At 36.2% G+C, this 16,541-nt stretch overlaps 1 long non-coding RNA gene across 2 annotated transcripts; it reads right to left on the reverse strand.

Annotated features, from left to right (window-relative positions):
• Window positions 1–7,280: 7,280 nt before the first annotated feature.
• LOC113898837 lies at window positions 7,281–14,636 on the reverse strand. Of its 2 annotated transcripts, XR_003512762.1 has the most exons (5): window positions 12,783–14,636; window positions 11,565–11,659; window positions 9,755–9,874; window positions 9,030–9,137; window positions 8,615–8,639 (listed from the first exon to the last, which is right to left on the reverse strand). It is a non-coding gene; the product is annotated as an uncharacterized LOC113898837 (long non-coding RNA). The 2 variants fall into 2 exon arrangements; XR_003512779.1 differs by having other exon boundaries at window positions 7,281–9,137; window positions 12,646–14,636.
• Window positions 14,637–16,541: the final 1,905 nt, after the last annotated feature.

Consider the following 16,541-nt stretch of genomic DNA (forward strand, 5'->3'; position numbering starts at 1 on the left):
TATAACATTCAAGTAAAGGAATATTTCATGACTCATGCTCTAAAGAGTAGACTATATCTGGCATCCTTTTCACTGGAAAAGTGATTTTCACATATTATTAATTTTCATAGAAAGACAATGAAAATATCATCAAATTGGAAGTTCAAGAAAAGAATTGTTTAGAATGTGGTATCATAGTTAATGAAATAAAATTCAGTAATGTTAAGAGGAGAAAAATATTTCTTGATGATTCAGAATATCTTTAATTACTACTGTAAGTAATAATATCTACCAGGAATTGAGCATGCTCCAAAGGACATTTAAACCAGAGCAGCCCCATCTTTGAAACTTGTAAAGTAGAATGTATGAGAAATAATATTTGAGTATTTTTAGCTCCCAAATTTATCCAGTTATTTCTAGTTTAATTTACCTTCAGATCAGATCAGTCGCTCAGTCGTGTCCAACTCTTTGCGACCCCATGAATCGCAGCACGCCAGGCCTCCCTGTCCATCACCAACTCCCGGAGTTCACTCAGACTCATGTCCATCGAGTCAGTGATGCCATCCAGCCATCTCATTCTCTGTCATCCCCTTCTCCTCCTGCCCCCAATCCCTCCCAGCTCAGAGCCTTTTCCAATGAGTCAACTCTTCGCATGAGGTGGCCAAAGTATTGGAGTTTCAGCTTTAGCATCATTCCTTCCAAAGAAATCCCAGGGCTGATCTCCTTCAGAATGGACTGGTTGGATCTCCTTGCAGTCCAAAGGACTCTCAAGAGTCTTCTCCAACACCACACTTCAAAAGCATCAATTCTTCGGCGCTCAGCCTTCTTCACAGTCCAACTCTCACATCCATACATGATCACAGGAAAAACCATAGCCTTGACTAGACGAACCTTTGTTGGCAAAGTAATGTCTCTGCTTTTGAATATGCTATCTAGGTTGGTCATAACTTTAAGTTTCCCTAAATTGGTGTTATTCCATCCCTTGAAGTTAAAAATGAAAAGCAAAAGAAAAATGACACATGTAATTCAAATCTTAGGCATCCCCAAAATCCAACAAATACCAAGCTAATATAAAATCAAATTATTTCCATGAAAATTTCTTTTAAGCCAGGTGTTTTCAACCTCAGCACTAATGACATGTAGAGATGCATAATTCTTTATTGTGGGTTACCATTTCTAGTATTATGGCACTGGATTTAGCAGTATCTCTGGCTTCTAACCATTATATTTCATTAGCAACCTCCACACTACACCATGAGTTATGACAACCAGAAATGTCTCCTGAGGGGTAAAATCATATTCATTGAGAACTATTTCTCTAAGTGGAAGACCTAATCTAAATTTGATAATGTTTACTTGCATCATTAACTTTGGAAAAAGGAACTATCACCGAACTCTCAGTTGCAAAATTTGAAAACGATACACACACTAGCTGTGGCAAGACAGAGCTGGGCTTCATGTACATTTCCTGCACACATTCTGGGAAGCTGAAACATCATTATGCATATACAGGCTTAAGGTCCAAATACCATGAACATCTGTAAATACCAGTGTCTTAGTTTTCTCTGGCTGCTATAACAAAATACCACAGACTGAGTGGCTTAAACAACAGAAATGTATTTCTCATAGTTCTGGAGGTTGGAAATCTGAGAGTAGGGTGCCAACATGATTAGGTTTTTGTTAAATATCTTCTCTCGACTTGCAGATGGATGCCTTTTCACTGTGTGCTCACATGACCTCTTCTTTGCGTGTACCACGCAAGAGAGAGAGGGAGCAAGCTCTCTGGTGTGTCTTGTGTGTGTGTGCTCAGTTGCTTAGTTGTGTCTGACTCTTTGCAACCCCATAGGCTGTAGCCTGCTAGGCTGCTCCATCTATGGGATTTTCCAGGCAAGAATACTGGAGTGGGTTGTCATTTCCTCCTCTGGGGGATCTTCCCAACCAGGGATTGAAACTGTGTCTTGCATCTCCTGAATTGGCAGGTGGATTCTTCACCACTCAGTTCAGTTCAGTCGCTCAGTCATGTCCAACTCTTTGTCACTCCATGGACTGCAGCACACCAGGCTTCCCTGTCCATCACCAACTCCTACAGCTTGCTCAAACTCACATCCATAGAATTGGTGATGCCATCCAGCCATCTCATCCTCTGTCATCCCCTTCTCCTTCTGCCTTCAATCTTTCCCAGCATCTGTCTTTTCTAAGGAGTCAGTTCTTCACATAAGGTAACCAAAGGGCTGGAGCTTCAGCTTCAGCATTAGTCCTTCCAATGAATATTCAGGACTGATTTTCCTTTAGGATTGACTGGTTTGATCTCCTTGCAGTTCAAGGGACTCTCAAGAGTCTTCTCCACCACCACAATTCAAAAGCATCAATTCTTTGTTGCCCAGTTTTCTTTATGGTCCTATTCTCACATCCATACATGACCTCTGGAAAAACCATAGCTTTGACTAGATGGACCTTTGTTAGCACTTTGTCTTTACCACTAGTGTTACCTAATGTCCCTTATAAGGCCTCTAATCCCATCATCCAAGACCCAATCCTCAAGTTCTCATCTAAATCTAGTTACCTCACAAAGGCCTCAGTTCCTAATACCATCACATTGGAGGGATCTGTTTCTCTGTCGCTGGAAGATAAATGATTGTCAGCTATGTTTTAGTATATCATACATACAAGGTGTTTAAATTAGATAAGCCTAATTAATACTACTTGACACTTTCATTGAAATAGTTAAATTAGTTAAGTTTGAATTATTCTTGATCTTGTCATCCTTGAACTTGTCATCTTATATATATATGTACATATATATATGAATAAAATACAAACTCATATATATACAGATATATATAAAATAAAGAGAAAAATAAAGAAGGCACAGATTTATTCACATAGGACCAAAACAACAATGTAAAATAGTTTCTTACTATTTACGGAAGTTTGAGTGTGGTTACTGTTGGACAAGGAAAAGGTTTAGTGACTGAGGAATCATAAGTGTAGCTCTGTGAGTCCCTCTGAATGAAAGGTAACTGAGAATGATTCTGGGGGAAAAATTCATAATGAAAGTTGGGTACTCTTTATTATTCATCAAGTTGTATGCTGAGGGTTTGTACAACTTTCCTTATGCAATTACTGTAACTCAAATGTGTAAAGACTTGTCTTGAATTACATAGAATCTGAGTCAGACATTTATTGCTTTCATGGATTCAAAGGTAAATAAGACAGCCTCTATACCCAGTTGAGTCAAAGTCTAAAGAAAGATTCAGATGTATAAACAGATTGCACAATACAATATGATAAATGACATACATGAGCAGAGTTGTTTGAGACATGGAGGTAATTAACTCTGCCTGGGGAAATCAGAAAAGATCTTGTGATAAGCAGTGTTTGAACTGATCAGGACACATGGTAAGAGCCCATCTTGCTTACATTCAAAATAAGTTAGTTTTGAAGAAAATGTGTAAATAGAGGTTACCTGATTTGGATTTCAGTTTTTGGGTAGTTTCTATACTTTTGATTAAGATAAAAAAAAGAAAAAAACATGAATCAGATGCAACTAAGTAAGAAATCTCTTGCTTTATTATCCAGAACTTAATCTAAATAGTAAAATGTTAAACATAGTCGGCATGGATATTTGCTTATATTCTATCTTTGGGTGCTTTTGTCATTGAAACAAACTTTAAAAAAACATTGAGTGAGAAAACAATAGAAGAGATAAAATAATAAACTATCACATAAATGCTGATGGAGTACATTATACAAATTTATACTATGCAAATATTTAAGCTTGGTCTTAGTAACAAAGAGATAAAAAACCATGACCAAATTTCTTCAAAAATGATTGACAGTTTTCAAGGGCTGATCATAAACACAAAAATTAACTGCTAAAGAAGAGGAATGGTTATTATTCTCATGAATCCAAGCTTTAACCTTGAAGAAAATACAGGCTTCTAGAAGTAGATTAACAGCAACACCCATATTAACCAGCATTTGGGGTTCAAAAGGTACTACAGTTAGCCCTGTGTACTAGTAGTAGGTCTGTTTAAGATAGCAGTGAGAAAAAGGATTGCTTTTCATGAACTCAGAAGTTAGGTACAGGAATCAGTGTGTTTTTGTAAGAGCTGTATTCTTGAGAATTATTTTTCTTTTTCAAAGCTGCTAGTGAAAGATATGCTAGAAGAATTACTTAACTAGGGGTAAAATTCACATTTTTAAGCTATTTACCTTACCAGATATGATTTTAATTTGGGCATTTCTCATTCCTCCTTCTTTAGCAGAAGTATTTCATGATGAGACACTAAAACTAGTTAACTGTCAGGGGTGATTCTGAAAGTTTACATTCTGAAATTCTTTACACAATCACTTATTATTTCATAGTTCTCACTGTTTGTCTGCACTACATTTCTGCTCTGACACCAAACAACAGTTCTATAAGTAACTCCCGCCTGGTTATCAGCTGTGTGCCACTTTTCTGAATTCTCTTCCTTTCTCATCTTTCTAGTATTGTACCCTTAGTGTGTGTGTTAGTTGCTCAGTCATGTCCTTCTCTTTGTGATCCCATGGACTATAGCCTGCCAGGCTCCTCTGTCCATAGAATTCTCCAGGTAAGAATCCTGGAGTGGGTTCCTATTTCCTTCTCCAGAGGATCTTCCCAACCGAGGGACTGAACACTGGACTAGTGCACTGCAGGAAGATTCTTTACCATCTGAGCCACCTGGGAAGCCCATATGACCTCACTATCCATGGATCAATGCAAGAATTGCCTTCAATTCTCTTTTATTATCAATGCCTTACACACTGGTCATGATGAATAACATGAAAATATTTACTGGAGTCCATTCAAGTTCTAGTTGCTCATTTGAACTATGCTACCAAAGTGCTTGCTGCTGCTGCTAAGTCGCTTCAGTCGTGTCTGACTCTGTGCGATCCCATAGACAGCAGCCCACCAAGCTCCCCCATCCCTGGGATTTTCCAGGCAAGAACACTGGAGTGGGTTGCCATTTCCTTCTCCAATGCATGAAAGTGAAAAGTGAAAGTGAAGTCGCTCAGTCGTGTCCGACTCTGTGTGACCCCACAGACTGCAGCCTACAGGCTCCTCCATCCATGGGATTTTCCAAGCAAGAGTACTGGAGTGGGGTGCCACTGCCTTCTCTGACCAAAGTGCTTACTATTATAATTCTCTTCCAGTTCCTTGAGACATTTTTTTGTGCTTACTATTATATGCCTTTCAAAACCCCAAACATATTCTACACTGTTAAAAAAAAAAAACTGAGTATCACTCAAAAACTCCATAAGTTTACTACCATGCTCAGTTATCTGTATGTAATGCCATACATTCTTTTTTTCCTTTTCTTCTGTGAATCCAGATTTTTCCTATTCTCAGAGAGTAAACTTTTGACCCATGAACTGCAAATTTTATTCTTCCTACTCTGGGCTCTCATTCCACAAAATATCTTCTTTATCTTTACAGTATCAAAACTCTGTTTTTCTAAACTAATTATTATAAAACAATTTGAGTTCTGTTCAATTTGCTCAATCTAAAAACTCTGCCTCTCATACCAATCCCCTCAAAATAAAAAAATAAATAAATAAAACAAGTTTCCTCAATATGACTATCTCCTTCAGTTACTGACTCATCTTCTTCCTTCCTTTTGTGGTCAAACATCTTGAAAAAATACTTTGTTCTTAATTCTGTAAATATCCTTGTCAATGGTATATAGAGTAGTAAAAACCTGGGTTTAGCCTTTATAATAGGCTGTATATCCTCAGGCAAGTTATATAAATTTTCTAAGTCTATAACATTTTAATACCTATGGCGAAAATTTTGTAGGACAATTATATGTCATCATGGTCCATAACACTCGCGCAGTCCCCAGCACTGTGTAAGTGGTCCGTGAATAGCAACTATCATCATTCTTATTCTTTCATATTCTTACTATTCCTACTATTGTTTCAATTCACTATATTTCTTTCAACTCACTATATTCTCACTTATGCCCATGACTTCATCCCCAATTATCTTATACAACTGCTCTTCCTATACTCACCGATGACTCCTAATTGTCAAATCCAGTGAACTATCTAAAAAGTTTTATTCTATTTGAGTACTAATATTTCACACAGTTAGGTGCTCTTGTCACTTGAAATACTTTCCTTTCTTGATGCTTACGCTGTCTGCATCTCTTAATCCTTTCTTTCGCTATTCCTTCACGGTCTCCTTTATTGATTGACTCTTTGTTCTTTAGGTAAAAGTGTTAAGTCTCTCAGTCATGTCTGACTCTTTGTGACCCTGTGGACTGTAGCCCGCCAGGCTCCTCTGTCCATGGGATTTTCCAGGCAAGAATACTGGAGTGGAGTGCCATTTCCCCCTCCAAGGAATCTTTCTGACCCAGGGATCGAACCTGCTGTCTCTTGTGTCTCCTGCATTGGCAGGCAGATTCTTCACTACTAGCACCACCTGCCTTAAATAATCCCCCTCCTACAAACTTTATTTTAGTAGTCTCTATCTTCTAGTCTCCAGTTCTAATTTTGGTCCTATCATACCTCAATAAAAATACTCAATTCACTGTTTGTTAATGACTTTGAACTCCAGTTTACCTACCACAAAATGACCTTCTCAAATTTAATGTTAGCAGTCCAACGTGAATGCACTTATACTATGGAACTGTACACTTAAAATGACTAAAACAGTCAATTTTTTGTCATGTACAATTTATAAAAAAAAATTTAAAAATCAAATGCTGGAGAAGTCTTCAGTGATTCCAATTACTACAATCTTCTCATTGCAAACTAAATACTTCAAAATCTGTTTCCAGTTTATTCCTCTTAAGTTCCTCTAATATTGCTGTTTCTGTCACTCTGATCTTGGCATATATTGTTCCCTCTACTCAAAATGTGTTCCCTTTTTGTCTAATAAGCACTTATTCATGATTTAACCCCTAATATTTCTTCTGTTTTCTCAGAATCTCCCAGGCAGAGCCAGTGACTTTATAGTTACTCCAATAATAATGTTTTTGTACATACACACATATATAATACAGTGCCTAGGCTTTTCTGGTAGCTTGGCTCGTAAAGAATTCAACTGCAATGCAGGAGATGCTGATTTGATTCCTGGGTTGGAAAGATCCCCTGGAGAAGGGATAGGCTACCCATTCCAGTATTCTTGGGCTTCCATGGTGGCTCAGACGATAAAGAATCTATCTGCAATGCTGGAAACCTTGATTCGATCCCTGGGTGGGGAAGATCCCCTGGAGGAGGGCATTGCAACCCACTCCAGTATTCTTGCCTGGAGAATCCCATGGACAGAGGATCCTGGTTGGCTACAGTCCATGGGGTTGCAAAGAGTTGGACATGACTGAGTGACTAAGCACAGCACAATACAATGCTTATCACCTTATAGCTATTTACTTCTCCTTTTCTCCTCAGCTAGACTGTAATGACATTAATCTCAAGACTATACCTCATAAGACTTTCTATCCCTAGTTTTTAGTAGAATTCCTAGAACAAAAGTGCTACTTATTATGGATTGTACAAATAGATGGATGCATGAGAGTAGATAGAAAAAATGGTGACAAATAACATTGTGAAAATCCCTATTATAGTACTTTATTTAATCTAATATGACATCAGTTCTCAGAAGTACCATCTCTTATGTGCAATTGAGAAGGAAAAAATCTGCCAATAAAATGATATACTTTCCTGAAATATATATTTTTTATTTTATACTATTGGAAGAGCCTTTAGACTTATCTAGATGTAAAAAAAATTAAATATAATTTATGAATATATTTAAAGAAAATATAAGACTATATCACTTTGGGGATGATACATAATTTTCTAAGTCTCAAATTCAATTGATATGCAATTTCTGAAATATGTTTACTTTCAGAGACTACTTTTTTGAATTTTTTTTTATTCCTTCATCAGTGAGCATGCTTTCATATTAATTGTCATCTTTTGTCCTACTAAATGTGTTTCTGATGCATGGTTATTTTTTACATAGTCACTGTTTCCTTCAAGACTTTCATTTAGATTCCCAATTGGCAGTTTTTATATCTGACACTAGATTAATCTTCAGGTGTTAACAAATAGCTGTCTTTCAGCAACAAGGGCTCACACCCTCCTTTAAATGGTCCTTAAATGATTGGTTGATTGAAAATCATGAGGTTGCAGTTATCCACTCACAATGGCAGCAATTAACAACTAAGTCATTATAGTTTTGGGTAAGTTTATGTTCAAAATGGTTCAGTGCATGCCCACTAAATAAATCAAGAAGTAAACATTGCAATTCACTAGGGTAGGCTCCTACTTGTTTCTTCCAGAAAACATATATCCAGTCTATAGTTCAGACAATTTTCAACCGACTGTGCATGTACATGAACCTATGTATGTGCATAGAAATATGGAGTAACATTTCTGAGGAGATAATTTTCAGAAATATTTTGAGGTTAAAATGCAACATGGAGGAAACATTTGAACATTGGCAATTATGCACAATTTCTTGGTGATACAGTGTCTTTCTTCATCCATGTCCATAATCTTCATCTTCTCAGTGCTTTGGTATTGATGGTCTAACTTGGAGGCATGTCAGAGAGTTGCAGGATTCATCAGCTTATCCTATTTGACAAAATTGGAATTTATTCAGTTTTCTTCAACTGAATCACATGTTGCTGGAAGTGAAAGAGGTAATATTAAATTTGCTGAAGTTTCTGGAAAATGGATGTCAAGCATTTTAAAAATAATCTGTGTTACAACGAAGTTGGTCATACCATCTTCTCAATAATTTGAAACTTCATCCATCTAGGCTGAGATACATGGATATTTCTCTTTCCTTTAGTTACAGAGCCTGGTGAGTGATTGCCAATCTTTTTACAGACATCTCATTAATAAATATATGCATGTCTTATGTTCTTGGATCTCACTAATGCTTTTGGTTGTTTTTTTGGTAAGAAATTATAGAATTGTGTTCATTTCTCCTCTGATTAACATTTGCTTCATTAATATCAAATTAATGTCCCACTGCTCCATTCCCATGTCTTTCTAAGTACAAAATAACTTACTGTTTCAATGCTGAATCACAGAATAATCATTCTGACGACATTTTCAACAATGCACAGAACTCAATTTAAGTTACTGTATGAAGTGCCATGATGGAGTCCCTGTATGTGCTGGAAAGAGCAGTTACGTTAAGAGTTATTCAGCACTGATTTTAAGTTGCCATCAATTGTTAAAATATTGGACAAGTATTATCCCATAGGAACAACAGGATATTATTGACTTCTATGGAATTCAGCAAGTGACAATTTCAGAAATTCTTGATTATTTTGTTGTTGTTCTTGACTTTTATCCAGTCACAATCCAACCCATTTACTTATTTCTTAATAGAGGGCTTTACCTCCTACATCACTTAGAGAATTCAGATATTGTAAGCTATTTATGTGATAACATGTTTACTCCTCCATAAAGCTCATCCAATCTCTTTCTCTCCTCTCTTTCTTTATTTGCTTAAATCTCAGAGGCAAAGAGATTAATTTTCCTTTCTGAAGCTTAACTTTCCCATGCTCTTTGCCTGGCACACCTATGATATAGATAAATATGGCATTGATGGTGATGTAGGTAGTCTTCACCTCAGTTTGAAAATCAATGGTACCACCAGTTTCAGTCTTTGCCTTCACTAGGAGCTTTCACGATAGTATAAAAGCACTCATGGGGGAATAGAAGTTTCTTGTTCCTTTTGTGCCCTTTCTTCCTTTAAGGTTGTCAAGATTAGTAGAGAAATGTTTACCTTTTGCATGTTATACTCAAAGGAATCCAGATGCTCTAAACTATTCCAAACTCAGGACAGGATGAAATCCAAAACCAATATTAGTTGCCCTGACAGCAAGGTACACTGTTGACCTTGGTCCTTTGGGAGTAAGGAAAATCAGAAGGACGAAAAAGATAAAAATTATGAATAATTTTTTTAAAAAGGTAAAAATACTCATGGGCACCCATTCAAGGTTGACAATGTGTGGATTACTGAGAGTCCTGTACAAAACTTGAAGGCATTTCTCACATTTCCCCTAAGTACGCTTGGTCCACAAACTGAGTTTTCCCAGACCCATACACTCAGCCCACAAGATGTTATGAGGTTATATCTCAATTATCTTGAAAAAAAAATCTACTTTTTAATTCTAAAAATTTTGAAGTATATTCTTTAGTCGATGACCCCACTTTCTTTCTCACCATCATTTGCTCTGTATCTTAAAGCATTTTGATCTTCTGCTCCTACGCCAGTGAAACTGCACTTCCTTTTTCTCTCACTCATACTTTTCATCCACTATTCATGATTTTCACAATTTTGACTACCCACCCTTGAAATTCTCTTTCCTTCTGATTTTCCTAACACTAAACCAGAGATCCTCAACTTATTTATTTGTGTTGTTTATTTAAAGAAGCTGAATGAGATTGCTTTCTTTAAAAAAAAAAAAAAAAGCTGGAATGTTGAGAACAAAGTCTTCACAGAAAGTCATATAAAGAAAGGAACTGGAGACACACAACTTCACAACTTTTAACCCCACATTTCAAAACTCTGGTTTTCGATAATGGTGGGTAAAGGAGTTAAAGCAAAAAGGTGTTTATGCAGCAGCAGAAACAGGAAATGTTCTTTTAAGCATGAAGAGAAGACATTTATCTGTCTCCCATATACCAAAGGATATAACTTGCTTTTAATAACATTTAGTAATATGCTTATAGAAGTCAAGGGGGTGATTTCTTGGTTCACAAAGATTTTCCTGTATCTGCGAACAACCCAATAATAGGCTAAGTGTTAGTTGCTCAGTCATGTCTGACTCTTTACAACCCCATGGACTGTAGCCTACGAGGCTCCTCTTTCCATGGAATTCTCCAGGCAAGAATACTGAAGTAGGTAGCCATTCCCTTCTCCAGCCCAGGAATTGAATCTGACCTGGGCTGCTTCTTCCTGATCCAGGAACTGAACCTCTATCTCCTGCATTGCAGGTACATTCTTTCCTGTCTGAGCCACTAGGGAAGCTTGATTATATTAAACATGATTATATTATACTCTAACCTGCCTATTGTGAGTGTATCTGAATATCCAGGGGTAAATATTTTATCTAAATTAGGCATATTGACTTGGTATCCTTGGAATCCCAAATTTTGAAGGAAGAAACACAAAGGCTTGCTGGGCATTTTACCTGTGTCATGTTAATAAATGTCAATACCTGGAATAAAAAGACATTTATTCAGCTCCTAACAGTTATCCTAGTCCCTCTTATTTAACTAAAGTATACTTTTCACTCTTTCAATTAAAGTTGTAATTCAATATTAAATACTGCATAGATTCACAGTGAGAATGTACCATTTGCTGATCCCTCACATAAGACATACCAAATGCTGCAAGGTTGGGAAGTGTGTTTCTCTTTTGTTGCCCCTCACAGACTCTGGAATAAAACCGAAAGTCCAAATCATGCACATTTTGTAAATAAAATTGAGCCTTATGAAAATCTTGGTAGGAGGACATTGTCAGAAAAGATTTTTTGTTATCAGATTAAATGTGATTCTCAGAGTTTTATTAGAAAGTTCAACTCACTTACTTTGTATCTCTTAACCATTTGTTTTCCTTATCATCTGGGCTCTTAGGATGCTTGTATGTTCCGTTACTTTTTATTGTCTGCTCTTTACAACACACCTGTGAGTTAGAGAAATATGATTATTCATACTGTACAGATGGTGGGACTAAGGTATAATGCCATCCACAACCTGAATAGCAGAGTCGGAACCAGAATTTATGATTCCCCAAACCTCACGTGGAGCAGTATTTCCTGTGATATCTCTGCCCTCCCCTTAGCATTCATGAACAAAAAGCTGCAGATAATTGCAATCTTTAATCAAAATGCCAACTACTTTTCCAGAATGAGTTTGGCTCTTTCACTGTAAGTAGAATATATTATTCATTAAAACATAGGTAATGATTATTAGTAGTACTCAGAGATAAGTTTTAGCTGATTATTGGAAAGTATTATCTTCTGTGTTAGGTATAAGCTTAATTCCTTCCTCATTTGATTTCTTATTTAGGACATTTAAAAATTTTTATTTTATAATGGAGTATAGCTGATTTACAATTTGGTTTTAGTTTTAGTTGTTCAACGAAGTGATTCAGTTATACATACACATGTAGGACATATTTACTAAAACAAACAAAACTCTCTGGTGGGAAAAATGTGTTGGAAATAGCATGGAGCTAAGCTCTTAACCCTATGTGGAAACTTGTCAGCTTAGTCACCTAGGGTAAATGACATTTTGTGTCAAAAACATATGAAAATTTAGACTAAACTTATTTTACTACTGGTAAAGAAAAGGAGGACATAGGGAGAAAAATAATTTGGACTGATACATTTTTGTTATTTATAAAGCAGCTATACATCAACATTAATATAAAGGCCTTTCCCCCTCTAAAGACTAGGTATAGAAAGGGAACTTATTGGCCTATAGCATATATTTACCCCACTCCTTTTCTTCTCTGGTTAATTTTGGAGAAACTAAATTAATTGAACATATAGAATAATATTAAAGTTGATTTTCTATTATGTAGAAATTAAATACATCTTTGCCATATTTATCATCCTATAATATCCAAATTAAGATTTTTTAAAGTGTTTTCAAAGTTTAGTTTACCATCCATGTTGTTGAGACTTTTTTCCTGTCAGTTAATGAAGCGCAGGAGTAACCTAATTCATGTTATTCCCATCTGTCATCGCTGCAGCAGTGATGAAGCCCAAAATGAAATTCCATTCTTCATTTAGTTCCTGTACCTTGATATTAGTCAGGTAATCAAGCACAACTCCTGGGGTCTTGCATTTTCAGATGAAGAAACCAAGGTCAAGTGACTTGCCCTGTGTCACACAGCAAGACATCTAAGAACAAGGAAAAGATCCAGCATCCTTGGACTTTCTCAGACGTTACCAAGACCGCCGAACCATACCATCTTCTCAGGTAATTGCTTTCTCTGATATCGAGTGGGTCACATTTTCTTACCTCTATTTTTTTTTTCTTTTTAAACAGAATCTTTTTTTTTTCCTTTCTTTCTTTCTTCTTTCTCTTCATCTCTTAAACAGGCATTTAGAAATGCTATTCTCTGCTTAGAGTTTCTGGTAATTATCTTCAAGGAAACCAGAATACAAATTTAAAGTAGTCATTAACATGCTGATTAGAAATTTCTCTCAAAGACTCAAAAGGCTGGAAGAGACCCCCAGAGATCATCTGATCCAGGCCCTGACTTCAGGCATGTTTCACCTAAACAGTTTCCAGCAGATGGAAAACTATATTTATGACCCCCAAGGAGAAAGTCCCCATCCTCCCTTGGTAGCAGAACTCTGTGCTTAGATCTGCTTTTCTACGTAATGTGCGTTATGTGCAAGATGTAGAAAAAGCAACCGCCCACTTTTGTAACATCAGGTATTACTAAAATGATGGTTAACCATAATTTACACTTGTATTCATATGACTTATTTCACCAACATTTCTGACTCACTTTTGGAAAGTCTTCTTTGTCATTAAGCATTATTTTGACATAAAATTTTTTGTAATTTATTTTTCAATTTTTAAATCATATTCTGGAGGATACTGCATCTTCATGATTTTAATTTAGGTAAAATGCTTGCCCTGTCTATTTTTGTGCCTTTTGCTTCTTAAATGCAGAATGTGTCCCAAAGAAATACTAGTATTTTCTGTCAGTCTCTATTTCACCATTCTAACCTGAATAACCTTACACTGAATTTGAGGGAACTGTGAGACTTAAGAACTGTTTCTAATGTTTTAGAAATTGAATGATGAGCTGAGTGCATGTGTATATTCTGACTTGTTCACGAGAAGTGCCTTCATCACTTTCTAAATTCTTTAGCAGATTGTGGATAAAGGCTTCCCACCCTCATATTCCCAATCCCACCCTCATGTTCCCAAACTCTTTTCTGGATCATTCCTTTCAGGGACTGAGTTCAGCTTTGCCATTTATGCTTCTGACCTAAAATAACTTTCTGTCTTCATTAAAATCAGAATATACTTATAAAAATATTAGTGGTCTGAATCTCCGTATTGATGGCAGAAATCACTTGTTGAAAGAAAAAATTTCCTAGCTCAAATGTATCCTGAAATGTATCCAAGAGAATGGGGAGTTTTCCCAAAGGGCTGACCTCTCATATTTACACAACTGACCTCAATGAGCTACATGAATTATATCCTGGGCACTGAAAGTCGTAGGAACATACCATCATTTCTTCGTAAAGCAAAATGTCTCAATGCCTGCACATTTCTCAAAGACTGCCTTCCAGATCCTTTCTTTATTCTTCTTTATTATTTGCTTCTTTATTAAAACAGATCTATAGGACAGGACAAGCACTGACTTGAGATCTGAGTCACTGGGGTTCCTTGTAGAACCCCCACTGAACGACAGTGAGCTTCGGCAATTCTTTGTTATGGGTCATGATAGCTATTTGTAAAATGAAGAACTTGTAATAGACAACTTTTAAAATCCCCTTCACCTCTAAAACTCTAGCATAAGTGAATGAAAAAATGAAGAAATAAATGACTGAATAAATTATTGAGCATTCTGGTCTGTGCTCAGTATCTCAGTCATGTCCAACTCTGTGATCTCATGGACTCATCATGGATCTCATCAGGTTCCTCTGTCCATGGCACTTTCTAGGCAAGAATACTGGAGTGGGTTGCCATTTCCTTCCCCAGGAAATGTATTTATTTCTTACAATAAAATTGAGTGGCATTAATCCAATGTGCATTTTTGAAAAGTATTTAAAGTATATGCTAAATGACGGTTGAATATTGTTGACTTGATATAAAGTTTATTGAAACCTTAGTTGTCAAACATGTGGAGAATAAAAGAAAAAGGAAGTCAGTCATCTAAACATTTAAATATGTTGATTGTCAACACTATGAATGCAGCTTGAGTCCAAAATTAAATATCAATTAAATAAAACTGTCGTTAAATACAAACATACTATATCCATATGAAAGAATTTAGAACAAAGCATTAAGCCAAGTCTGTTTCAATGAAAAATTCCATGTCCCATCCTGATGGATCCTGATCTTTTGTACAAACAAGATCCTGATCTTTTGGACAAACCTTTGTCCAAAGGTCTTTTACTCCCTTTCATAGAAATCTGCTAGAGCTGATGTGAGAAAGCATCAGGAATACTCCCACCAAAATGAAAAAAAGATAGGTTAATATTTTGAGCACAGCTGACTATGATGTATAGTAGTAGAAAAGAGCAGTCTATTCACGTCATGGGGTCAACAGTGCTCTTTAGAACCACATGGGTGGTGTTGCAAACGACTGGGGAAACAATCTACGACTCAAATATCCCAAAGAATGCCAAGCAGCACAATGATTCATGCTTTTTGTAAAAACATAGCCTCACTTCTGGCAGGCAGAATGCTCTTCCTCAAAGATGTTTGCCTCCTAAAGCCTGAAACCTATGAATATGCTTTGTTACATGGCAGAAGGAAATTAGTGTCTAGATGGAATCCAAGTTGCTAATCAGCTGACTTTAAAACAAGGGAATTTTCCTTGAGTGTCTGACTGCGTCCAATGTAATCACAAGTTACCTTCCATGTAGAAGAAGGTTAGAAGATAGGGTCAGAGACAGATTTGAATATGCTAACCTGCAAGACTTGAAGATGAAGAAAGGAGCAAGGGCCCAAAGAATTCAGGCAGCCTCTAGAAGGAATACATTCCTGATGAAACCTTCATTTTAGTCCATTAAGACCCATTTTAGATTCCCAGGATCAATAACTAAAATATTACATTTGAGTTAAGTCACTAAGGTTGTGATAATTTGTTACAGCAGCAGTAGGAAACTCATACATCATCCTTCTGGTAATAAAGTCAAGGGTAGCCATTCAGGGGAAAAGTTGAGAGTAAACAACTTCTGTACAGCCTTCTTTATAAGTCAGTATCCTATTCCAGCTGATCTCAGGCTTGTACTTAGACTCTCCACATCTCCAAATGCAGTAGCTGTTATCATAAAAATGATTTTAAACTATGAAGACTGTTCTGATATGTCAAATCAACTTGCTATTCTTGACTACAAATTTAGCCCTCCTAATACAATAACTTTTCTTGTAGGGTTACTTGTCATCACTAAAATATGTTATTCTTAATTTGGCAATTAACTTATCTAATATTTCTTTATACTTCTTTATGCTGTACATGGAGCAGATAATCACTAAATATGATTATTGTTTGTGCTATTGTAAAGACCATGTAAAAGTTAGATTCAGCTAGAAAGAATTCCACAACTGAGTCTAAATACATATTAACAAGATTTCAATAAACTGAATGCCCAGACCTCTTTTATGAGGGATTGTCTTAAATTTTTATAATATAGAAATACTAAATTTTTAATTATATGTTTTGAAAAGGCTAGTTTGTAGCCTAAATTGTAATTTTCACATATAAAGTAGAGAGAGAAGATATGAAATTCTCATATTAAACTGTGAAAATATGATACAGCATTCCCCCAGCATATGAACATTGTACATAGATATCACTTATCACT

The sequence above is a fragment of the Bos indicus x Bos taurus genome, chromosome 1 (assembly GCF_003369695.1).
Source record: "Bos indicus x Bos taurus breed Angus x Brahman F1 hybrid chromosome 1, Bos_hybrid_MaternalHap_v2.0, whole genome shotgun sequence".
Classification (NCBI taxonomy): Eukaryota; Metazoa; Chordata; class Mammalia; order Artiodactyla; family Bovidae; genus Bos; species Bos indicus x Bos taurus.